Below are 25,953 nucleotides of genomic sequence, written 5' to 3'. Positions count from 1 at the left end.
ACAAATGGGAGGAGAGAGGAAAAGGGGAATGAGAAGAGGCAGGACATGGAGCACCTGTAGTGTGTCTTTGTGGGTACTGACAGTGTTGCTCCTACTGGGCTCGGTGATGGGAGGCCAGGTACCTTCTTAAGGCGGTCGTCCCTAGGTGAGTGTTGGGCTTACCGTGACTTATGCGTTGACAGCACAGGCTGCAGATGGCAACGCTATTGTCTGCAGCGGACAGGTAAAAAAAAAAACACACTGCGGAGTCAGTGCCAGCGTCCTGGGAGCGCCAGATGTGACCGAGCATGGTGGATAGCTCGTTCCTAATACATTAGCAGTCTGCTTTTTGCCTCCTGTGCACTGTAAGTTCTGCCTGCTTCTCCTCCCTATCTGCTGCTCCGTCTCTCCCTCTGAACTCCCCTCCTCTTCCTCTCTTGTGGGCACCCACGTGACATCCATAGACACATCATCATCGTCCCCTTCAGCACCACCGACATTAGAGATCTCGGCGTAGGCAGCAACAGCGTGGACCACCCTCCTTGGTCTGATCTGGGTACTGTCGTCAGACTGCTAGTGTCACCGCCAGCTCTCTGAGAAGCTCTGGCAGACGTTCTTCTGTACCTCTTGCATGATGTTCTTTGTTTTGGTTTCACTTTGTCATCTCTTTTCCTTCTCCCAGCTGTCATCTATTTACACTGATTGCCTCCCTTTATATTCCCTCCCATACTGCCTCACTTTGCGGTTTATACTACTTCCTGGATTGTGTTCACTGCTAGATGCTGCAACTGCTGGTTCCTCAGATAAGTCTTTTCCTTTATTTGTGTTTCCGTGCTGGCTTGATTCTAGGTGACCCTGACTCCCTCCGAATTAAGTGCAGGGAGCCGGTGGTCGTGTCCCCTCACTATTATAGGGTTTTCAGGTGTCACACAGTCTAGGTACGAAGGCATGCAATTATCTATCATAAAGATCTTTGCATGGGCAGAGCAGTCAGTGAGAGCTCTAGGGGTTTTATAGGGCTCACCCATATGTTCCTTAGTTTGGGATCAAGTCAGTTGGATGTTTATTTATAACTTCCAGTTTTCTGCATTACCATTCGTGACAGCTGGGTGGCGATCGTTGATACCTCCTCTTCGTTTTCCGATGCCAAGAATGGCTGCACATCGGTAAGGTCTTGGAATGGATAGGAAAATAATTCCTCTGACTTGAGCGGAGGGTATATGGTGGTGGTGGTGTCTTTGGGGGTGCAAACAGCAAAGAGTGAAGAGGGTGCAGATAGAGAGGATGAGGAGAGTGCAGAAGCAGAAGGCTGAGTGAGCCACTCAACCAAGTCTGGTGCGTCCTTTGACGTAATAGCATGCACATTTTGCAACTTCTCACTTAGGCTTCGGCCTGGTGCACCTGCCCGACCCCTACCACACCTGCAGAATGGCCTGCCTCTTCATCTGCCTGTCATTTGACCCTGTGACAAAAGTCCCTATAAAAGAGCAGTATTTGTGGAAGCTGGTATATCACACCCCTGCTTCAATCAGTTTTTTGGGGGGGCAACTGGTATATCACACCAGTATAAATTATTTGTTCCAATTTCGTTTGTCACTATCTGTAGCTGAGGTAATGCAGCAAAACCGCACACCAATGCTGCAATTATATACTTTCTATATAGTGTCACTATCTGTAGCTGAGGTAATGCAGCTAAACCGCAAACAAGTGCTGCTCTACTCAACTGCACTACATAGAAAGTATATAATTGGTATATAACACCCCTGCTTCAATCACTTTTTTGGGGCGGCAACTGGTATATCACACCAGTAGAAATGTTTTGTTCCAATGGCGTTTGTCACTATCTGTAGCTGAGGTAATGCAGCTAAACCTCAAACAAATGCTGCACTACCCAAATGCAGGGCCGGTGCAAGGATTTTTGCCAACACATGCAAAGCTACATTTTGGCAGCCCCTCCCCCCCACAGCTCACCTGGCCCTGGTCCAGTCTGCATCATCTGGCTTCTCCTCTGTGTGGTCCTGGTATCTTCGCTCTGCTTCAGACAATCGCTGGTTTGAGGACCATATAAGACGCACCTAGGTTTTAGAGGAGGACAATAAGAAAAAATTATCAGCCATCAGCCCCCCATGTCACATTTCTCCCCCTCAAGGCCTCCATGTCACATTTCTCCCCCTACATGTCACATTTCACGCCCTCCAGGTCACATTTCTCACCCCTCCATGTTACATTTCTCCCCCTCCATGTCAAATCACCTATGTCACATCAGGCCTCCATGTCACATTTCTCCCCCTCCATGTCACATTTCTCCCCCTCCATGTTACATTTCTCCCCCTCCTTGTCAAATCACCTATGTCACATCAGCCCTCACATTTCTCCCCCTCCATCCATGTTGCCACATTTCTCCCCCTCCATCCATGTTGTCACATTTCTCCCCCTCATCCATGTTGTCACATTTCTCCCCCTCCATCCATGTTGTCACATTTCTCCCCCCCATCCATGTTGTCACATTTCTCCCCCCTCCATCCATGTTGTCACATTTCTTCCCCTCCATCCATGTTGTCACATTTCTCCCCCCACCATCCATGTTGTCACATTTCTTCCCCTCCATCCATGTTGTCACATTTCTTCCCCTCCATCCATGTTGTCACATTTCTCCCCCTTTATCCATGTTGTCACATTTCTCCCCCTCCATCCATGTTGTCACATTTCTCCCCCCTCCCTCATGTCCATTTCACTCAGTTGCTGCTGCCTGCCGCCCGCCGCAGCGCCACTCGGCAATCACACACCCCTGACCCTGTGACTGTCTGTGTTAGGCTGCGTTCACACGGGCGAGTATTCCGCGCGGGTGCAATGCGGTAGGTGGACGTATTGCACCCGCACTGAATCCTGACCCATTCATTTCTATGGGGCTGTTCAGATGAGCGGTGATTTTCACGCATCACTTGTGCGTTGCGTGAAAATCGCAGCATGCTCTATATTCTGCGTTTTTCACGCAACGCAGGCCCCATAGAAGTGAATGGGGTTGCGTGAAAATCGCAAGCATCTGCAAGCAAGTGCGGATGCGGTGTGATTTTCACGCATTGTTGCTAGGTGACAGTCTATTCACTATATTATTTTCCCTTATAACATGGTTATAAGGGAAAATAATAGCATTCTGAAAACAGAATGCTTAGTAGGTGATCAATTGAGGGTTAAAAAAATAAAAAAAATTAACTCACCTTCTCCTGCAGTGATGGACCATGTGATTGGAGCATGTGATCTGACGTCACCAAAGGTCCTTTAGCCCATAGTTCATCTTTAAAGAACTAAAGACCGGGAGAACTACGCGAACAAGAGGAGAAGCTGAGTTAATTTTTTTTAATTTTTTTTAACCCTCAATTGATCACCTACTAAGCATTCTGTTTTCAGAATGCTATTATTTTCCCTTATAACCATGTTATAAGGGAAAATAATAACATCTACACAACACCGAACCCAAGCCTGAACTTCTGTAAAGAAGTTTGGGTCTGGGTACCACAGTCGGTTTTTTATCACGCGCGTGCAAAACACATTGCACCCGCGCGATAAAAACTGAACATCGGAACGCAATCGCAGTCAAAACTGACTGCAATTGCATTCCTACTCGCGCGGGTTTGCCGCAACACACCGGGACGCATCCGGAACTAATCCGGACACGCTCGTGTGAACCCAGCCTTACTGATGCTGTGCTGCTGCTGAGTCTGCGTGCTGCTCTGTGAGGAGGTGAGGGACGGGGCCGCACGGCACACCTGCAGGCTGGGGCGGGCGGGCGGGCCTGGCGGGACAAGTCCGCAAGTTATGCATTTAAAAAAGAATAATAAAAAAATTTAATAAAAGCATTTTTGCACCCTGGCGCCGCCCTCCCCTTCTCTGCGCCCTTAGGCAGCCGGTTGGTCTGCCTTATTAAAGAGCCGGCCCTGCCCAAATGCACTATATAGAAAGTATATAATTGGTATAACACCCCTGCTTTAATCACTTTTTTGGGGGGGCAACTGGTATATCACACCAGTAGAAATTATTTGTTCCAATGGCGTTTGTCACTATCTGTAGCTGAGCTAACGCAGCTAAACCGCAAACAAATGCTGCTCTACCCAACTGCACTATATAGAAAGTATATAATTGGTATATAACACCCCTGCTTAATTCACTTTTTTTTGGGGGGCAACTGGTATATCACACCAGTAGAAATTAGTTGTTCCAATGTCTTTTGTCACTGTCTGTAGCTGAGGTAATGCAGCAAAACCGCAAACAAATGCTGCACTACCCAAATGCACTATATAGAAAGTATATAATTGGTATATAACACCCCTGTATCAATCAATTTTTTGGGGGGGCAACTGGTATATCACACTAGTAGAAATGAATTGTTCCAATGGTGTTTGTCACTATCTGTAGCTGAGGTAACTCAGCAAAACCGCATACAATTTCTGCACTACCCAAATGCACGATATAGAAAGTATATAATTGGTATATAACACCCCTGTATGGGGGGGGCAACTGGTATATCACACCAGTAGAAATTATTTGTTCAAATGACGTTTGTCACTCTGTGAGCTGAGGTAACGCAGCAAAGCCGCAAACAAATGCTGCACTACCCAAATGCACTATATAGAAAGTATATTATTGTTATATCACACCCCTGCTTCAATCAGATTTTTTGGGGGGCAACTGGTATTTCACACTAGTAGAAATTATTTGTTCTAATAGCGTTTGTCACTATCTGTGAGCTGAGGTAACGCAGCAAAACTGCAAACAAATGCTGCACTACATAAATGCACTGTATAGAAAGTATATTATTAGTATATAACACCCCTGCTTCAATCAGTTTTTTGGGGGGCAACTGGTATATCACACAAGTAGAAATAATTTGTTCCAATTTTGTTTGTCACTATCTGTAGCTGAGGTAATGCAGCAAAACCGCAAACAAATGCTGCACTACCCAAATGCACTATATAGAACGTATATAATTGGTATATAACACCCCTGCTTCAATCAATATTTTTTGGGGGGAGACTGGTATATCACACCAGTAGAAATGATTTGTTCCAATGGCGTTTGTCGCTATCTGTAGCTGAGGTAATGCAGCAAAACCGCAAACAAATGCTGCCCTATCCAAATGCACTATATTGAAAGTTTATAATTGGTATATAACACCCCTGCTTCAATCACTTTTTGGGGGGTCAACTGGTATATCACTCCAGTAGAAATTATTTGTTCCAATGTCGTTTGTCACTGTCTGTAGCTGAGGTAATGCAGCAAAACCGCAAATAAATGCTGCACTACCCAAATGCACTATATAGAAAGTTTATAATTGGTATATAACACCCCTGCTTCAATCACGTTTTTTGGTGGTCAACTGGTATATTACACCAGTAGAAATTATTTGTTCCAATGTCGTTTGTCACTGTCTGTAGCTGAGGTAACACAGCTAAACCATAAACAAATGCTGCACTACCCAAATGCCTAGGTTTTTGAGTAGGGAAATTAGAAAAAATAATTGGAACCAAAAGGTGTGCTTTTGGTGGGTTTTGAACTAATGGTGGTCTGTGGAATACACTGTTATGGCAGATCTGTGGATGACACACTGTTATGGGGGATCTGTGGAGGACACTTATTTGGGATCTGTAGATGACACACTGTTATGGGGGATCTGTATATGACACACTGTTACGGAGGGGATCTCTGGATGGCACTGTTATGAAGGATCTCTGGATGGCACTGTTATGAAGGATCTCTGGATGGCACTGTTATGGGGGATCTCTGGATGGAATTGTTATGGGGATCTCTGGATGGCACTGTTATGGGGATCTCTGGATGGCACTGTTATGGGGATCTCTGGATGGCATTGTTATGGGGATCTCTGGATGGCACTGTTATAGGGACATCTGTGGATGACACTGCTATGGGTGGATCTGTGGATGACACTGGTATGGGGGTATCTGTGGATGACACATATATAGCATCTTATGCTATGTGCCATCCACAGATCCCCCACATAATTTTGTCTCTGCAGTGTGAATGACCCCCAATACAGGAGCTGGGGGCTGGCATCTGGATTAGGAATGACAGCGGGGACCGGTCCAGTCCCTGTATTCTAATGCACCGGCCACGCTCACTGTTACATAATCTTATCTTACCTGCATTGTTAAGATATAATAATCATGTGTAATCTAGCTGTATTACTTACAACTAAGTTCCGTAGCAGAGAAAAGGGAGGAGGCAGGCCGGGAGGACGGGCGGGCGACGCGTCACTCACTACGTCACGTGCTCGTGCCACTCGATTCATTAATAAAGTGGACGGCACAGGCGCATGATGTAGTGAGTCACTGCACCGGTCCCCGCTGTCATTCCTAATCCAGATGCTGGCCCCCAGCCCCTCCTCCCTCTCAGTTGATACACCCGCCGACTGCGCTGTGCGGCATTGTGGCAGCCGTGTATCATTTTAAATTGCAGCATTCGCCCCATGAGATACACTGCTATTTTCCCCCCACTTTTGGGGGGGGGAAAGTGCGTCTTATAGGGAGTAAAATACAGTACTTTCTATGTTACAAAGTGTATTATAAGTATATTACACCCCTCAGTAAGTCACACCTATCGATAGCACACCTATGCCACTCCTTAAAAGGACTTTTGTTGCCCTATTAGCTAGCTTTCAGTGTCCCTAACAGTCTGTCCCTGCTCCACACAGCAACCTCTCCCCACACTGGCTAAAGACTGTACGTAAAATGGTGGCCAGTTCAGGTTTATTTATAAGGTAGGGGGTATGTATATGTGCTGAAACGTCTCAATTGGCTGTCCTGTACCACCTGATGGATGTGTCATGGGCCAAAGTTCTTCACAATGTAAAAGAATATGGCGTCGGTGGACATCTCCATATGTTTGCATGTTTGGCGAATCGTGAACGAGCAGATTTCGCCATGACACGACCGCCGGGCGAACCGCAAGGCCATCTCTAGTGAAAGGGTTCACTGTCCTATTTCAGTACAAAAAGGAAAAAAGTATACGCACTTCACTGGTGCATTTATTTCTGCCTAAAGAGTTTACTGGCCTATTTCAGTACAGAAAGAAAAACATATATGCACTTCACTGGTGCACTTATTTGTGGCAAAAGAGTTTAGTGGGCTATTTCATTATAGAAAGAAAAAATATACGTACTTCACTGGTGCACTTATTTGTGGCAAAAGCGTTAAGTGGCCTATTTCAGTACAGAAAGAAAAATATATTTGTCGCTTTTAGGGGTGCTTTAATTTGCTTTTAATTTATTTAGTTCAGTCCAGGCCATGCACAGAGGAGGGGAAGAGGCCTAAATGTTTTTGGCGCAGGCAGAGGTCGCAGCAGAGTAAGGGGGCGTGGCAGCAGGAGTTGCTGCGAGACGCCTGAGCTCCCGGTGTCATCTAGCAGTCGTGTCTTGACCAGCGACCTAGCGGTTCTTGATTGGTTAACTCGGTCATCCACTTCATTCCAAGTGACATCAGACACCCCCAGCCAAACGTCAGTGGGTTCGTCAGACACAACCCTTAGTCGGCATGGCCCGGGAGCAGGCCCTGTGCCCTCACCTGTCCTTAACCTGCCTCAGTCCTTTCTGTTCCCTTATCAGGAGAAGTATTATTTGTGCAAGGGGCTTACGGTAGTACAGTGAAGAGCCCTGGGAAAGCAGGGAATGAGTGCAGTCGGTTGTGGTGTGCCGAAACCGAGGATGAGGTAGGCCTGAGAAAGAAGAGGGCCTACCCAAGGAAAAGATATGGAAGAAATGAGTTGTAAATGAGTGGAGTGGTGGGAGGGTCAAAAGCTCAGACCTCAATGATGCAGGAGCCAGGTAAGGGGAGTGCCCTAAATAGGCTGGAGGCGGACCTCAGCCCCTCCCACAAATCCAGGCAATCTGCCTTAATACTTGTGTAAGGGGCTTACGGTAGTACAGTGAAGAGCCCTGGGAAAGCAGGGAATGAGTGCAGTCGGTTGTGGTGTGCCGAAACCGAGGATGAGGTAGGCCTGAGAAAGAAGAGGGCAAAAATGGAAATAAACCAGTTTATTGTAGCCAATTGATGTATCAATAGCTTGACCCGACATGTTTTGGAAAGCCACTCTTAACTCTTGTGTTGGATTGGGAATGTATTGCGCGTAAGCGGATGACTCCCAGCGCCCCAATTCCCTGATGACATGAGTGAGGATGTTGGCACTGGAGGCCGTGAACGTGGCTCCAATGCGAAAGGAGTGCCCTGAGTAGTTGGCTGCGTTGAGGCCTAGTTGTGTGAGGGATGACCCGGCATGGGTCATGAAGGTGGTGGTGGTGAGTACCGAACCATGTAGTTGAAGTAGCGGTTGAGAGGGTAGAACTTGTGACGCTGATTGTAAGCATCCAGGACCCTGACTGGACACCATCTGTTGTGCGTGGGGTAATATGAAATGTTGACGGGTAAGTGCTGACTATTCTTGGAGTGAGGTAAGGACAGGATGTAGTGAACCATGTGTTTTGACACGTGGGTGACAAGAAGACAAGGTGAGGTTCGGGTCGTGGAGGCTGTAGTGAATTTCCCGGAACTCAGGAATCCGTAGAAGGCCAAGTAAATTGCCGTTTTGATGATGGAGTTGGCATCTGTTTCAAGAGGCGTGGCGTCCAGTAAGTCGGATAATGCTTTGAAGATATGAATGATTATGGGTAGCCTCTGGGCTGGATGTGCGGGTTCCGTTTCCTGAATCCTCTGAGTATGTATTTGATCTGGTGCGAGGACATGAAGCTGATGTTATTAGGGTGTATGATTAGCATATGATGTTGAAATGCCGGTGAGATATAGTTTGATGGTGTTGTATGACATTGAGTTTGAGGTGGCAAAAGAAGCAACCCCGGAAGAGACGTCATGACAAAAGGGTGCGTGATGTTGTGTTCCAACAGGAACCTGTTGAATAGTGTGAACGCTCTGTCGTATGTTCTATGTGTATTGTCTGATAGTGCTAAGTGGGACAAAGACTGGCTATGCCGCATGATGCCTTCTAATCCAGAATGAGCTGTTTGAAATGATGGAGTGATGGAGGCCGTGGGTGACGCTGATGGGAGAGCTTGATGAAATGCCAGAAATTTGACGCGAGACAGATTGTCAGCTGTGGTATTGCCCACCCCCCGGGACATGGAAACAATGTAAGAAGAAATTATTGCAAGTGGCCAACCAAGGAAGTCTCTGCAGAAACCTCACGATTGTGAGAGATTTGGAACGATCCTGTTGATGAACTGGCAGGTCGTATGGTTGTCTGAATAGCACCGGACCGACATGTTTGCCCATGAATGACCCCACGCTACGGCAGCCGCCACGATGGGGTAGATCTTGAAAAGCGCTGAGGCAGTGGAGAATCTCTCCAAACCCCGGACCGCAGGAGGCCAGCTGCCCCACAGCCAATCGTTCCCAAAAATGGCCGCGAAGCCTGTGGTAGATGCCGCATCTGACCAGATAGAGGGGGAAGAGTCCGACGGCTGAGGGAGAAACAAGCTCCCGCCATTCCAGGTGGACAGAAATCTCCCCCACATGCCCAGACCTGCCGCAGCGTGGGCATCCAGGGACAACCCGTGCGAGTCGTGTGGAAAAAAGGGGAGAGGTGCAGGAGCCGTGATATAAATGAGCGACCCTGAGGTGGATGCGCATGGCAAAGATCAGGGAGCCCAGCAGGGACTGACGTTTTTTGCGGCTGCCGGTGCTGAGTTGAAGGTAGTTGTCTATGTGGGCGAGAATGTCCTGGATCTTCCCGGATGGCAAACTGGCTTGCATTGAGGCTGAATCCAACTGGGTACCCAGGAAAGGTGATGACCGTGTCTGGCCCTTCTGTCTTCTTGGTGGCGACGGGTACCCCAGGTTCCTCCTCCGGTATTATGTGCGCCGGGCTGACTTCTTGGTCCTCCAGGCTAACGGTCGACGTGATCACTGGCAATCCGGCCGGCGCCGGTGACGCTGCCGGTGGTGGCCCTGCCAGGGAGAGGGTCGCGGTGACCGATTCCAGCCTCTCCAACCTGGCGTTGACTTTAGACATGGATGACATTTAGAGAGGACAGCATGGTATGTATATCCCCTGTGCTGGACTGGCTACGTCCTTCCCCTGCCTCCCTGTTATCGATTGGTGTGCGCAGCAGCCGGAAAAGCTCTGCTCTCCTCGCCGTGGCGGGGAAGGGAACAAGCCGTCACCTTAACTCCGTCGTTATGCGCGGGATTGTCCAGGATCTGATGGGTGCTGGACTGGCTAGACCGTCTCCCTGGGTAGCAGTGACGGATCTAGCAGGGGTGCCAGGTAGGGAGAAGTTCTCTATCCCTTCCAGAGACATGGTAAAACAAAACAGTTGATTAGCTTGGGGAAACACAGGATCGTGCTGGCAAGCTAGCTAGGCCGGATGGCGAAAAAATTATACTTGCATGGTGACAGATGAGGCCCTGCTAATTTGCCAAGCGGCTTGAGAGGCTCTACCTATGATTTGGCGCGAGGGGTTAATGAGGCCACTTGTGGTAGTGGCAGGAGCGTTGGCCTCTCGGTGACTGTAAGACAGGACTAGGGGAAGGGAGTGACAGGTGAGGCCCTCTCTATGCAACACGCGAGGCGGCTTACTAACGAGGTGACGCGTTGGGCGGGTGCCTCTGTACGTTTGAGGCGGGGTGTCGGCCTCGCGGGACCACTAACTGCTGGGGAAGCCAAGAAGGGGGTAACCTAGTGGGATGATGGTGCCCCTAAAGCCAGCACACTGACCCTAACGGGATCATTCGAAATGTAAGGAAGACTTTTGTTAAATGAGCAGGTGAACATACCTGGTGGTAAGAAAATTCTCCGGATACACGGTAGTGCAAAATACAATATAGGTTGACCGCCTGAAAAAGGGGGAGGGTAGACATAAAATAGTGTGATGAAATGTGACAATGTACATGGTACATATGCATGACCCGGAGGATCATGACGGTTGTTCATGTAATGATAGCTTGCGCCTGGTGTGAGAAGAGACCAGCGTGTGGCGCATGGCCATGCACAAGTGGGAATGTGCGTTTTGCAATCCAATGGAACGTATTGGTCTGTGTCCTTTAATTCAGGTTTTTTTTTTTTTTTTTTTTTTAGTGACGGGACCATCCGAAATGTAAGGAGAAAATCGTTTAAGAGCAGGTGTACGTACCTGGTAACAGAAAGTAGTATGACGAGAGTGGACTGTGGTATAAACATTAGCATGACCCGAGAGGATCATAACGTGAATATGCAATAATGCAGCGCCTGTGCGGGTGATGTGCGAAATGAGGCCTGTGATTTATTACGTGGCGGAGCATGTGATCGTGCGGACTGTATGGATTCCCGTTTTTTTTATTTTTTTTTTTATTTTGTTTATTTATTTATTTATTTTTTATTTATTTATTTAATTTTATTTTTTATTTTATTTATTTTTTTGACCCTGGGGCAAAGTGGTGGGTTTATGTTTATGTGTGGGGGCTGTTTGACCTAATGGCGGTGGGGTGTTTTAACAAGAAGGGTTTGTGTGCAAGGCAAACAGGCTGGTTATTCATGAAATGACAGCTTGAGCCTGGTGTGAAAGAGACCAGTGCGTGCCGTGTGGCCATGTCCAGGCGGAAAGCGCGTGCCTGCAATTTAATGGAACATTTTGGACCGTGTCCCTGCAATTCCCACCTATTCATTGATTATGATGCAATGAATAGGTGATGACCCATCCGAAGGGTAGATCATCGTTAACAAAAAGGTGAAGAACCCCTTTGAGACAGTCACTTTGCCGCTGAGCGCGTATGGGAAATTGTGCCCTTCCAGCCAGACGAGCATTTATAAAGATCATGCATGATTTTGGACAGGAGGGCCTGGCTCATGATCTTCCATGTTTATTCCAAAGGTGTTAGATGGCGTTTCCCTTTCTTTTATTGGGGCTGCTGGGGTGTGTATGACTGGAGGGGCGTGCTGGAAGGCTCCCCTGCCGTCCGACAGCGGCCCCCCGCAACAGATGCGGCGCGCACGGCCGCCGGGATACCGCGCACGCGCCGACGGCATCGCCGCGCATGCGCAGAACCCCGGCCGCGCACGCGCAGACCAGGCACCAGGACGCGGCCGGGCGCCATCGGCCGCGCGGCAGGAGGAGCGGTAACCAGGCAGGCGGTGATGGGGAGGGGATGTCAGGGCAGCGGTGAGCCCAGTGGAGGTGAAATGAATGGGGGGTGTGCAGGTTGCACAGCCGCTGGCCCCCGTGACTGTGCACGTAAATGACCGGGGGGGGGGGGGGGCATGAACGTGTAGGTGAAGTGAAAGTGAATCATGTGGAACATACTTGGAAGATTTGTGACTGTGTGTGAGGAGTGACATTTGGAGCATGTGAAATGAAAGCCATTTATTTGTGAACCCATTCGTCCGGAGTCACCCCCCCTCCCCACGGCCGCCGGGACACCACGCATGCGCCGACGAAATCGCCGCGCATGCGCAGAACCCCGGCCGCGCATGCGCAGACCAGGCCCCAGGACGCGGCCGGGCGCCATCGGCCGCGCGGCAGGAGGAGCGGCAACAGGCAGGAGGTGGCGGGGAGGGGACGTCCGAAGCAGCGTGCGTGCGAGGGTGTGAGCAGTGTGGCCCTTTCAGCTGCGCAAGGTCATGTGAGCAAGTGTGTGATTTTTTGGGCCCTGCTGTGACATGAAAGGGGGGGGGGGGCATGAATGTAAGTGAGTTGCAGGGTGGTTTGTTGAACTGGAATGGGAGGAAACCCAGGAACAATAACCTGGGCTGGCTTGCTGCAGGGTGGTGACTGGAGTAGGGCTGCTGTGTGGTCGTGTCCCTTGTGCCTCGTAAAAGGCACGACAGACATGAAATGCAAGTGACTTGTGAGCGAGAAACCGTGACATGAGTGAAATGATTGTGAAATGGAATGGTACAGGGGCAGGCACCGGGACGGGGCCGGCAGGAGGAGCGGCGGAACAGGAAGGAGGCGGTGGGGAGGGGATGCTTGTGGCAGCGGTATGCCCAGTGGAGGCGGACATGAATGGAGGGTGTACCAGGTGCACCGCAGCTGGCACCTGTAGCCGTGCACATGAACATGAGTGGGGGGGGGGGGCATGAATGTGGATGATGTGGGGTGATATGAACTGACCCAGAAATGGGGAATGAGCCCGGAACCACCAGGGTGCTGACCGGAGTGTTAGTACTGTGGGAAGACGCCAGAATAAGACATGAGAGAAATGAGATGCCGGTGATTGATGCGAGAAGCCGTGACATTGGTGCAGCGTGTATGAGATGAAACAAACCAAAATGGGGGATTAACCCAGGAACCATTGGCCGCCTGCTTCAGAGCTGTTGACCAGAATGGTGGTACGGTTGTGAACAAATTGCGCATGAACAGGCGTGACAGAAATGAATACAGGTGACTTGTATGAAAAATCCGTGACATTGGTGCGCGTTGATGAATGAAATGAACCGGTACAGGGGGCAACCGCGCGCCCCGGCTGTACCGTATGGATGACTCAGAAAACCACTGCCCGCATGCCGCAGGGGTGTTGACCGGAGTGGTGATACGGTGCAGATACCTTATGCATGAACAAGACATGACAGAAATGAAAAGCTGGTGACTTGTGCGAGAAAGCCGTGACATTAGTGCAGCGTTTGGTGAAATGAAATGAACAGAAATGGGGGATTGCCCAAGAAAACGACTGCATGCTTGTCGCAGGGGGCCGACCGGAATAGTGGTACGGTGTGGACAAATTGAGCATGAACAAGGCGTGACAGAAATGAAATACTGGTGACTTGTACGAGAAAACAGTGACATTGGTGCAGCGTTTGGTGAAATGAATTGAACCGGTACAGGGGGCAACCGTGAGGCCCCGGCCGCACCGTATGGATGACTCGCAGTCTAACGGGCAAACGTGACCCACAGTGAACCGAGTGAAGCCGGAAAAAATAGAACCGAAATGCTCCAAATCCAGAACGGATGGCAACGAAAAACTCCCAGAAATCCAGCGACTCGCAGGTAACTCTCCAGGAACTCCACAAGCGACCTCCTCTCTCAAAAGCTCAGACCTCAATGATGCAGGAGCCAGGTAAGGGGAGTGCCCTAAATAGGCTGGAGGCGGACCTCAGCCCCTCCCACAAATCCAGGCAATCTGCCTTAATGCATGCTGTAGGCTCTGTTCCACTTTTCAGCGAGAAAGAGCTACTACAGGACAGCTACTGCCCAGCCAAGATCTGGAGGAGACATCCTCCGCTTCCTCCGTTAGGCAGGCAAGTAGTGATGAGGAGAGTGGCGTGGGAGGTGGTGTTGCGAGCAGTCAGGCTCCTGACCCAGGGACCATTGAGGAGGACATGAGTGATGCGCAGACACTACTCGATGATGATGATGATGATGAAGCCGATCGCACTCGGGAGCCGGGTGTAGAAAGTGCTTCATCATCATCAGGAGAAGAGGGTGGCAGCTTGCCTGTGAGGTAGCAGCTGAGCCAGCAAGGTGGTAGTTTGGCTGGGAGTCAGCAGGGTGGCAGCAGTGGGAGGTCGTGAGCCAAACGTGCCTAGGGTAGACTACCTGCTTCACAGCAAAAAAATAACCTATAAAAAGACACTGAGAGCTAATAAGCTATAAAAATATTGTTTTATTGAATATATAATTAAAAGCATGTAAAGAGATGACAGACAAATGCACAAGGTGCAGTACAATCCTGGGAGAGTTTGTAAGATACAACAGTATAAAAAGGGTAAACGACCTAATTGTAAGTATTAATAAATGAAACAGAGCTGCCGTATGTGATATATATTAAGAGAGTGCCCACTATTGATAAAGATACAGATAGTATCAGAAAAATAAAGTGCAAGTGCAAAACTGCTATGTGAGCAGAGGAGAAAAAGACAACTCTCCGATGTGGGTCTCTGAATATATATATATATATACCTGTTCAACTAAGTTGAATGGATGGTAAAGTGCATGTGCAAATTACAAAGAAGTCACAAGAGAAAAACATAGTAAATGTTTTAGTCAAAAAGCTAAATCCGCAAAAAGGTCAGAAAAACAGGCAGGTAAAAAAGATAAGGTCACATACCGTATGTAAAGTGGTAGCGAATCCACAGGAGTACTGCACACCCGACGCACGTTTCGATACGAAACCTTCCTCTGGGGGTCACAGAAGCCTACCTGCCCAGGAAGTAGTGGTGCAGGGGTTCACGGAGGCAGCGGCGGTAGCAGTCAATCAGTGCTGACTTTTGGGGGGAAAATCACCTACTTGGCAGTGTGGCAGTTTTTTGTTAAGCAGCCGGAGGAGGTTAGCATGGCCATATGTAGAATATGTGGGCAGAAGGTGAAGCATGTCCAGGGTGCCAATGTTGGCACCAATGCCCTGCGTCAACATATGGTGCATCACAATAAAGTGGCCTGGGAGAACCATGGCTCCGATGTGGTGGCGCAGATACCGCTGCATTACCCAGTGGCACGCACCCGGTTTCAGCCAGTCAAGGCTCCAACACCTCAGCCGAAGAGAGCTAACTGTCATTCCCATCTTCTGCTGGTCCAGATGCTCCTGCTCCTGATCCTACTCCTCATCAGTCATTCCATCAGCAATCAATCACCGAAGCGATTGCCAAGAGACAGCAGCATGCGTGCACACATCCAACGGTGCAGAAGCTGAAGGTGCTCCTGTCCAAGTTGCTGGTGATGCAATCCCTCCCCTTCCAAGTGGTGGACTCTGCACCTTTCGGAGAACTGATGGCTTGCGCCGAGTCGAGGTGGAGGGTCCCAAGCCATCATTTATTTGCCAAAAAGGCAGCACCAACCCTGCACAAATATGTAGAACAGAAGCTGGACCAGTCTCTGAGCCTGTCGGGGTTTGCCAAAGTGCATGGCAGCGCTGACGTGTGGAGCTGTAACTACGGTCAGGGACAGTACATGTCCTTTACAGCCCACTGGGTGGATCCTGCACAGCCACACCAGCAACTTGACCAGCATACCACATGTGCAGGGCATGGCGGTGTCATGCTGTTCTGCACCTGGTTTGCCTTGGCAAACGGAGTCACACAGGGGAGGAACTTCTCTGTGTGACTCATCAATAAATCGAATGTGAAAAAACTACTCACCAGCAGCAGAAGCAGGTAGACCTGGAGCAGGACCTGAACCAGCAGGTGGTGGCATACTTGGACAGCACCCTGCCAACATACATTGAAGATCCGCTGGACTACTGGGCAGTCAAACTGGATTTGTGGCTGCAACTAGCAGAGTTTGCCCTGGAAAAGCTGTCCTGCCCGGCCAGTAGTGTGGCATCAGAGAGGGTGTTTAGAGCGGCGGGGGCCATAGTTACCCCAAGGAGAACTCTCCTGTCCAGCCAAAATGTGGAGAGACTGACCTTTGTAAAGATGAATCCGGCGTGGATCAGCCAGGCTTTCCCCCCACCAATGCCCGATGCATCAGACTAGATCATCCATGGTGCCACACCAACACTTTGATAAAAGAGACCGGTTTCTTCTGACTACCTGACTCAGCTACTACTCTGATGCTGCAACCATCCTGATACCACACATCTGATGCCAAGTGCTCCTTCTTTCACCCACCTTTGTCAGCGGTGTTGTAGAAATATTAATAGTTGTAATCCGCTCTCCAATGTCTTTGAGAAAGGAAAGGCAAAAATCTCAACCGCAGTCAGAGGCAGACACAGGTGTTACCATCTTGCTTGAATTCTGAGCAACTCCTTTTTCCCCCTGCCCAGTCTGTTTCTTTTATTTACTCACAAAAGGTGTAAAAGGGGCTGGCCCATAACAATGATGCAGGAAGTGATGACATACAGGAAGTGATGACATAGGAAGACAAGACACCATCATTTAGAATAACCTAGCCAGTTAACAAACACATGTATATTGTTCTCTTAACAAATGAATCCACGCCAAGCCAATAAATCTGCGTCTTGCGCGGGGGCCCTAGCCGGCGTCCATACATCAGCCAACAAAACACTGCTCTGCTGAGCACATCAGTCTCCCCCGGCCCACAGCCCAGTGCTTAGCACATGGACCATTCGCCGACGGAGACCTCTGCGCCCAGCAGCTGTGCCAGGACATACACGGGAAGATATCCACTCCAATGGTTTACCCTAACACTGAGAGGCATGATGACAATACGCAATATATTTAATACACACCCTAATAAAATTTCCACAACAGTCCCTCCTCATTGTCATATGCCCCCCAGTGTCCCTCGACGAATCTCGATTAGAGTTGAGCGAACACCTGGATGTTCGGGTTCGAGAAGTTCGGCCGAACTTCCCGGAAATGTTCGGGTTCGGGATCCGAACCCGACCCGAACTTCGTCCCGAACCCGAACCCCATTGAAGTCAATAAGGGCCCGAACTTTCCGGCACTAAAAAGGCTGTAAAACAGTCCAGGAAAGAGCTAGAGGGCTGCAAAAGGCAGCAACATGTAGGTAAATCCCCTGCAAACAAATGTGGATAGGGAAATGAATTAAAAAATAAAAATAAAATAATTAACCAATATCAATTGGACAGAGGTCCCATAGCAGAGAATCGGGCTTCACGTCAGCAGAGAATCAGTCTCTTCATGCCATAGCAGAGAATCTGGCTTCATGTCAGCAGAGAATCAGTCTCTTCATGCCATAGCAGAGAATCTGGCTTCATGTCAGCAGAGAATCAGTCTTCATGTCATAGCAGAGAATCAGGCTTCACGTCACCCACCACTGGAACAGGCCACTGTGACATATTTAGGCCCCGGCACCCAGGCAGAGGAGAGAGGTCCCGTAACAGAGATTCAGGCTTCATGTCAGCACAGAATCAGTCTTCATGTCATAGCAGAGAATCAGGCTTCACGTCACCCACCACTGGAACAGGCCACTGTCACATATTTAGGCCCAGGCACCCAGGCAGAGGAGAGAGGTCCCGTAACAGAGATTCAAGCTTCATGTCAGCACAGAATCATTCTTCATGTCATAGCAGAGAATCAGGCTTCACGTCACCCACCAATGGAACAGGCCACTGTCACATATTTAGGCCCCGGCACCCAGGCAGAGTAGAGAGGTCCCGTAACAGAGATTCAGGCTTCATGTCAGCACAGAATCAGTCTTCATGTCATAGCAGAGAATCAGGCTTCACGTCACCCACCACTGGAATAGGCCACTGTCACATATTTAGGCCCCGGCACCCAGACAGAGGAGAGAGGTCCCGTACAAGAGAATCTGGCTTCATGTCAGCAAAGAATCAGTCTTAATGTCATAGCAGAGAATCAGGCTTCACGTCACCCACCACTGGAAGAGGCCACTGTCACACATTTAGGCCCAGGCACCCAGGCAGAGGAGAGAGGTCCCGTAACAGAGATTCAGGCTTCATGTCAGCAGAGAATCAGTCTTCATGTCATAGCAGAGAATCAGGCTTCACGTCACCCACCACTGGAACAGGCCACTGTCACATATTTAGGCCCCGGCACACAGACAGAGGAGAGAGGTCCCGTAACAGAGAATCTGGCTTCATTTCAGCACAGAATCAGTCTTCATGTCATAGCAGAGAATTAGGCTTTACGTCACCCACCACTGGAACAGGCCACTGTCACATATTTAGGCCCAGGCACCCAGGCAGAGGAGAGAGGTCCCGTAACAGAGAATCTGGCCTTATGTCAGCACAGAATCTGTCTTCATGTCATAGCAGAGAATCAGGCTTCACGTCACCCACCACTGGAAGAGGCCATTGTCACATATTTAGGCCCCGGCACCCAGACAGAGGAGAGAGGTCCTGTAACAGAGAATCTGGCCTTATGTCAGCGCAGAATCAGTCTTCATGTCATAGCAGAGAATCAGGCTTCACGTCACCCACCACTGGAACAGGCCACTGTCACATATTTAGGCCCAGGCACCCAGGCAGAGGAGAGAGGTCCCGTAACAGAGAATCTGGCCTTATGTCAGCGCAGAATCAGTCTTCATGTCATAGCAGAGAATCAGGCTTCACGTCACCCACCACTGGAACAGGCCACTGTCACATATTTAGGCCCAGGCACCCAGGCAGAGGAGAGAGGTCCCGTAACAGAGAATCTGGCCTTATGTCAGCGCAGAATCAGTCTTCATGTCATAGCAGAGAATCAGGCTTCACGTCACCCACCACTGGAACAGGCCACTGTCACACATTTAGGTCCCGGCACCCAGACAGAGGAGAGGTTCATTCAACTTTGGGTTGCCCCGCAATATAATGGTAAAATGAAATTAAAAATAGTATTGAATGAGGAAGTGCCCTGGAGTAGAATAATATATTATTAAGGGGAGGTAGTTAATATCTAATCTGCACAAGGGATGGACAGGTCCTGTGGGATCCATGCCTGGTTCATTTTTATGAACGTCAGCTTGTCCACATTGGCTGTAGACAGGCGGCTGAGTTTGTCTGTAATGACGCCCCCTGCCGTGCTGAATACACGTTCAGACAAAACGCTGGCCGCCGGGCAGGCCAGCACCTCCAAGGCATAAAAGGCTAGCTCTGGCCACGTGGACAATTTGGAGACCCAGAAGTTGAATGGGGCCGAACCATCAGTCAGTACGTGGAGGGGTGTGCACAGGTACTGTTCCACCATGTTAGTGAAATGTTGCCTCCTGCTAACACGTTCCGTATCAGGTGGTGGTGCAGTTAGCTGTGGCGTGTTGACAAAACTTTTCCACATCTCTGCCATGCTAACCCTGCCCTCAGAGGAGCTGGGCGTGACACAGCTGCGTTGGTGACCTCTTGCTCCTCCTCTGCCTTCGCCTTCCACTGGTTCCCCTGTGACATTTGGGAATGCTCTCAGTAGCGCGTCTACCAACGTGCGCTTGTACTCGTGCATCTTCGTATCACGCTCCAGTGTAGGAAGTAAGGTGGGCACATTGTCTTTGTACCGGGGATCCAGCAGGGTGGCAACCCAGTAGTCCGCACACGTTAAAATGTGGGCAACTCTGCTGTCGTTGCGCAGGCACTGCAGCATGTAGTCGCTCATGTGTGCCAGGCTGCCCAGAGGTAAGGACAAGCTGTCATCTGTGGGAGGCGTATCGTCATCGTCCTGTGTTTTCCCCCAGCCACGCACCAGTGATTGGCCCGAGCTGCTTTGGGTGCCACCCCGCTGTGAACATGCTTCATCCTCATCCTCCTCCACCTCCTCCTCATCCTCGTCCTCCTCGTCCTCCAGTAGTGGGCCCTGTCTGGCCACATTTGTACCTGGCCTCTGGTGTTGCAAAAAAACTCCCTCTGAGTCACTTCGAAGAGACTGGCCTGAAAGTGCTAAAAATTACCCCTCTTCCTCCTCTTCCTCCTGGGCCACCTCCTCTTCCATCATCGCCCTAAGTGTTTTCTCAAGGAGACATAGAAGTGGTATTGTAACGCTGATAACGGCGTCATCGCCACTGGCCATGTTGGTGGAGTACTCGAAACAACGCAACAGGGCACACAGGTCTCGCATGGAGGCCCAGTCATTGGTGGTGAAGTGTGTCTGATCCGCAGTGCGACTGACCCGTGCGTGCTGCAGCTGAAACTCCACTATGGCCTGCTGCTGCTCGCACAGTCTGTCCAGCATATGCAAGGTGGAGTTCCACCTGGTGGGTACGTCGCATATGAGGCGGTGAGCGGGAAGGCCGAAGTTACGCTGTAGCGCAGACAGGCGAGCAGCGGCAGGGTGTGAACGCCGGAAGCGGGAACAGACGGCCCGCACTTTATGCAGCAGCTCTGACATGTCGGGGTAGTTGCGAATGAACTTCTGCACCACCAAATTCAGCACATGCGCCAGGCAAGGGATGTGCGTCAAACCGGCTAGTCCCAGAGCTGCAACGAGATTTCGCCCATTATCGCACACCACCAGGCCGGGCTTGAGGCTCACCGGCAGCAACCACTCGTCGGTCTGTTGTTCTATACCCCCCCACAACTCCTGTGCGGTGTGGGGCCTGTCCCCCAAACATATGAGTTTTAGAACGGCCTGCTGACGTTTACCCCGGGCTGTGCTGAAGTTGGTGGTGAAGGTGTGTGGCTGACTAGATGAGAAGGTGGAAGAAGAGGAGGAGGAAGCTGAGTAGGAGGAGGAGGAGACAGGAGGCAAAGAATGTTGCCCTGCGATCCTTGGCGGCGCAAGGACGTGCGCCAAACAGCTCTCCGCCTGGGGCCCAGCCGCCACTACATTTACCCAGTGTGCAGTTAGGGAGATATAGCGTCCCTGGCCGTGCTTACTGGTCCACGTATCTGTGGTTAGGTGGACCTTGCCACAGACGGCGTTGCGCAGTGCACACTTGATTTTATCGGACACTTGGTTGTGCAGGGAAGGCACGGCTCTCTTGGAGAAGTAGTGGCGGCTGGGAACAACATACTGTCGGAAAGCAAGCGACATGAGCTGTTTGAAGCTGTCTGTGTCCACCAGCCTAAATGACAGGATTTCATAGGCCAGTAGTTTAGAAATGCTGGCATTCAGGGCCAGGGATCGAGGGTGGCTTGGTGGTAATTTACGCTTTCTCTCAAATGTTTGTGAGATGGAGAGCTGAACGCTGCCGTGTGACATGGTTGAGATGCTTGGTGACGCAGGTGGTGGTGTTGGTGGTACATCCCATGTTTGCTGGGCGGCAGGTGCCAACGTTCCTCCAGAGGCGGAGGAAGAGGCCTGAGGCGGCGGCAGCAGCAGAAGAGACCGAGGTGACAGCAGCAGAAGAGGTAGCAGGGGGAGCCTGAGTGACTTCCTTGTTTTTAAGGTGTTTACTCCACTGCAGTTCATGCTTTGCATGCAGGTGCCTGGTCATGCAGGTTGTGCTAAGGTTCAGAACGTTAATGCCTCGCTTCAGGCTCTGATGGCACAGCGTGCAAACCACTCGGGTCTTGTCGTCAGCACATTGTTTAAAGAAGTGCCATGCCAGGGAACTCCTTGAAGCTGCCTTTGGGGTGCTCGGTCCCAGATGGCGGTGGTCAGTAGCAGGCGGAGTCTCTTGGCGGCGGGTGTTCTGATTTTGCCCACTGCTCCATCTTTTGCTACGCTGTTAGCTCGGTCTCACCACTGCCTCTTCCTCCGAACTGTGAAAGTCAGTGGCACAACCTTCATTCCATGTGGGGTCTAGGACCTCATCGTCCCCTGCATCGTCTTCCACCCAGTCTTGATCCCTGACCTCCTGTTCAGTCTGCACACTGCAGAAAGACGCAGCAGTTGGCACCTGTGTTTCATCATCATCAGAGACGTGCTGAGGTGGTATTCCCATGTCCTCATCATCAGGAAACATAAGTGGTTGTGCGTTAGTGCATTCTATCTCTTCTACCCCTGGGGAAGGGCTAGGTGGATGCCCTTGGGAAACCCTGGCAGCAGAGTCTTCAAACAGCATAAGAGACTGCTGCATAACTTGAGGCTCAGACAGTTTCCCTGATATGCATGGGGGTGATGTGACAGACTGATGGGCTTGGTTTTCATGCGCCATCTGTGCGCTTTCTGCAGAAGACTGGGTGGGAGATAATGTGAACGTGCTGGATGCACTGTCGGCCACCCAATTGAATAATGCCTGTACCTGCTCAGGCCTTACCATCCTTAGAACGGCATTTGGCCCCACCAAATATCCCTGTAAATTCTAGCGGCTACTGGGACCTGAGGTAGTTGGTACACTAGGATGTGTGGCTGTGGCAGAACGGCCACGTCCTCTCCCAGCACCAGAGGGTCCACTAACACCACCACGACCATGTCCGCGTCCGCGTCCCTTATTAGATGTTTTCCTCATTGTTCCTGTTCACCACAATTTTGAAAATGGCAAATTTGGGAATAGTTTTTCAAACCCGAACAAAAACTGTACTTTTATGGTCACTACAAATAATTTGACCAGCTAAAACAGTACAGATTTGGTTGAATAGAAATGTGAGGCCTATTTTTTTTTGCGCTGTGTGACAGATATACCTTTAATCACAGAATTAGACTTGTATCTGCACTGTAGCGTGTGTGTTAAGTTTTTCTGAATGACACTATCAGCACCTTGAATCTAAGATATCCTTTTTGGGATAGATTTAAAGTAGGCCTGATATAGCAGAAACTACTTTTTTTGAGAATGGCAAATTTGGGAATTGTTTTTCAACCCAGAACAAAAACTGTGCTTTTACGGTCACTACAAATAATTTGACCAGCTAAAACAGTACAGATTTGGTTGAATAGAAATGTGAGGCCTATTTTTTTTTGCGCTGTGTGACAGATATACCTTTAATCACAGAATTAGACTTGTATCTGCACTGTAGCGTGTGTGTTAAGTTTTTCTGAATGACACTATCAGCACCTTGAATCTAAGATATCCTTTTTGGGATAGATTTAAAGTAGGCCTGATATAGCAGAAACTACTTATTTTGAGAATGGCAAATTTGGGAATAGTTTTTCAACCCAGAACAAAAACTGTGCTTTTACGGTCACTACAAATAACTTGACCAGCTAAAACAGTACTGATTTGGAGGAATATAAATGTCAGGTCTATTTTTTAGGCGCTGGGTGACAGGCTCAACTTGCCCCTGATGTAGTATATGGCCAAAAAATAACCACACTATTGATGGTTAAATGCACTTGGGTGACACAGGCTTAGCCTGCACCTGATGTAGTATATGGCCAAAAATTAACCACACTGTTGATGGTTAAATGCACTTGGGTGACACAGGCTCAGCCTGCACCTGATGTAGTATATGGCCAAAAAATAACCACACTGTTGATGGTTAAATGCACTTCGGTGACACAGGCTCAGCTTGCAGCTGATGTAGGATATAGCAAAAAGTAACTACACTATTGATGGTTAAAAGCACTTGGTGGTAGCTTGTGCTGGCGCACCACAAGCCACAAAATGGCCGCCGATCACCCCAGAAAAAAGTGATATAAAAACGCTCTGGGCAGCCTAAAAAAAGTGAGCAAATCGATATTAGCACTTCAATGATCCACAGCTGGAGATCGATCACAGAATGAAGGCTTTTGGAGGAGTTAATCTGCCTAATCTCGCCCTAACGTCGCAGCAGCAACCTCTCCCTATGCTTGAATCAGCAGAGTGACGTGCAGCGCTACGTTACCCAAGCTTATATAGAGGCTGAGTCACATGCTGCACTGGCCAATCACAGCCATGCCAATAGTAGGCAAGGCTGTGATGGCCTCTTGGGGCAAGTAGTATGGCGCTTGTTGATTGGCTGCTTTGCAGCCTTTCAAAAAGCGCCAAGAAAGCGACGAACACCGAACCCGAACCCGGACTTTTACGAAAATGTTCGGGTTCGGGTCCGTGTCACGGACACCCCAAAATTCGGTACGAACCCGAACTATACAGTTCGGGTTCGCTCATCCCTAATCTCGATCTTCTCCCAAAAAACTGTCTTGTCTACGAAAAGTCCTGAATCCATAAAACAAAACAGATGATGGAAAACAGATAGTCAATCTTGACACATAGCTTCTTTTCTTCGGGAGGTGACTTAGGAGGTGGTGTTTCCCGTTGGTCACCGGCTGGTTTGGGATCCTCTGCAGCTGGTCCATGGTTTGGTCTTCAGGGCGTCTTGTCTGTTCGGGCTTCGGTAACTCAGTCGATTAGACATCAGGAACATCTTACTCTGGCATATACACTCACCTAAAGAATTATTAGGAACACCTGTTCTATTTCTCATTAATGCAATTATCTAGTCAACCAATCACATGGCAGTTGCTTCAATGCATTTAGGGGTGTGGCCCTGGTCAAGACAATCTCCTGAACTCCAAATTGAATGTCAGAATGGGAAAGAAAGGAGATTTCAGCAATTTTGAGCGTGACATGGTTGTTGGTGCCAGACGGGCCGGTCTGAGTATTTCACAATCTGCTCAGTTACTGGGATTTTCATGCACAACCATTTCTAGGGTTTACAAAGAATGGTGTGAAAAGGGAAAAACATCCAGTATGCGGCAGTCCTGTGGGCAAAAATGCCTTGTGGATGCTAGAGGTCAGAGGAGAATGGGCCGACTGATTCAAGCTGATAGAAAAGCAACGTTGACTGAAATAACCACTCGTTACAACCGAGGTATGCAGCAAAGCATTTGTGAAGCCACAACATGCACAACCTTGAGGCGGATGGGCTACAACAGCAGAAGACCCCACCGGGTACCACTCATCTCCACTACAAACAGGAAAAATAGGCTACAATTTGCACGAGCTCACCAAAATTGGACTGTTTAAGACTGGAAAAATGTTGCCTGGTCTGATGAGTCTCGATTTCTGTTGAGACATTCTAATGGTAGAGTCCGAATTTGGCGTAAACAGAATGAGAACATGTATCCATCCTCTGATGGCTACTTCCAGCAGGTCGAATCATTTCAAATTGGTTTCTTGAACATGACAATGAGTTCACTGTACTAAAATGGCCCCACAGTCACCAGATCTCAACCCAATAGAGCATCTTTGGGATGTGGTGGAACGGGAGCTTCGTGCCCTGGATGTGCATCCCTCAAATCTCCATCAACTGCAAGATGCTATCCTATCAATATGGGCCAACATTTCTAAAGAATGCTATCAGCACCTTGTTGAATCAATGCCACGTAGAATTAAGGCAGTTCTGAAGGCAAAAGGGGGTCCAACACCGTATTAGTATGGTGTTCCTAATAATTCTTTAGGTGAGTGTAGAAGGAATGGAAACAAAAAAACATAAGTACATGTCCCATTTCCTTTCACCCGGATCCAATGGAAAACCAGTGAGCCCCAAGACCTCCCAAAGCTTTAAAAAGGATTCTGGCCCTCAGTAGTCATAGCTCCGCCTCTGCCCTGCTCCTGTCAGTATGGGCCTGACCCTTGTCAATAGTGTCTGCTAGCCAGGCATAACTGTATACCTTTCTCACAACTGGAGGATCCCACATCTACAGGTCGCCTAGCTGCCCGGACACCCATACAGGATTAACAAGCGAGGAGCAGGAGCCAGAGCTAATATTAAACCTATAGCTGATATTACCCTCTAGAAACGGAAAATCAGTGCTATCAACAAATGTCTTCTTGTAACAAATAAACAAAAGTGATACTCTTCATTCCTTGACTTAGTTGAGCAGCTTCTTGCA

Source organism: Bufo bufo, chromosome 5, assembly GCF_905171765.1.
Source record: "Bufo bufo chromosome 5, aBufBuf1.1, whole genome shotgun sequence".
NCBI classification, from domain to species: domain Eukaryota; kingdom Metazoa; phylum Chordata; class Amphibia; order Anura; family Bufonidae; genus Bufo; species Bufo bufo.
The sequence above is the reverse complement of the archived record's forward strand: the minus strand, read 5'-3'. Positions refer to the sequence as shown.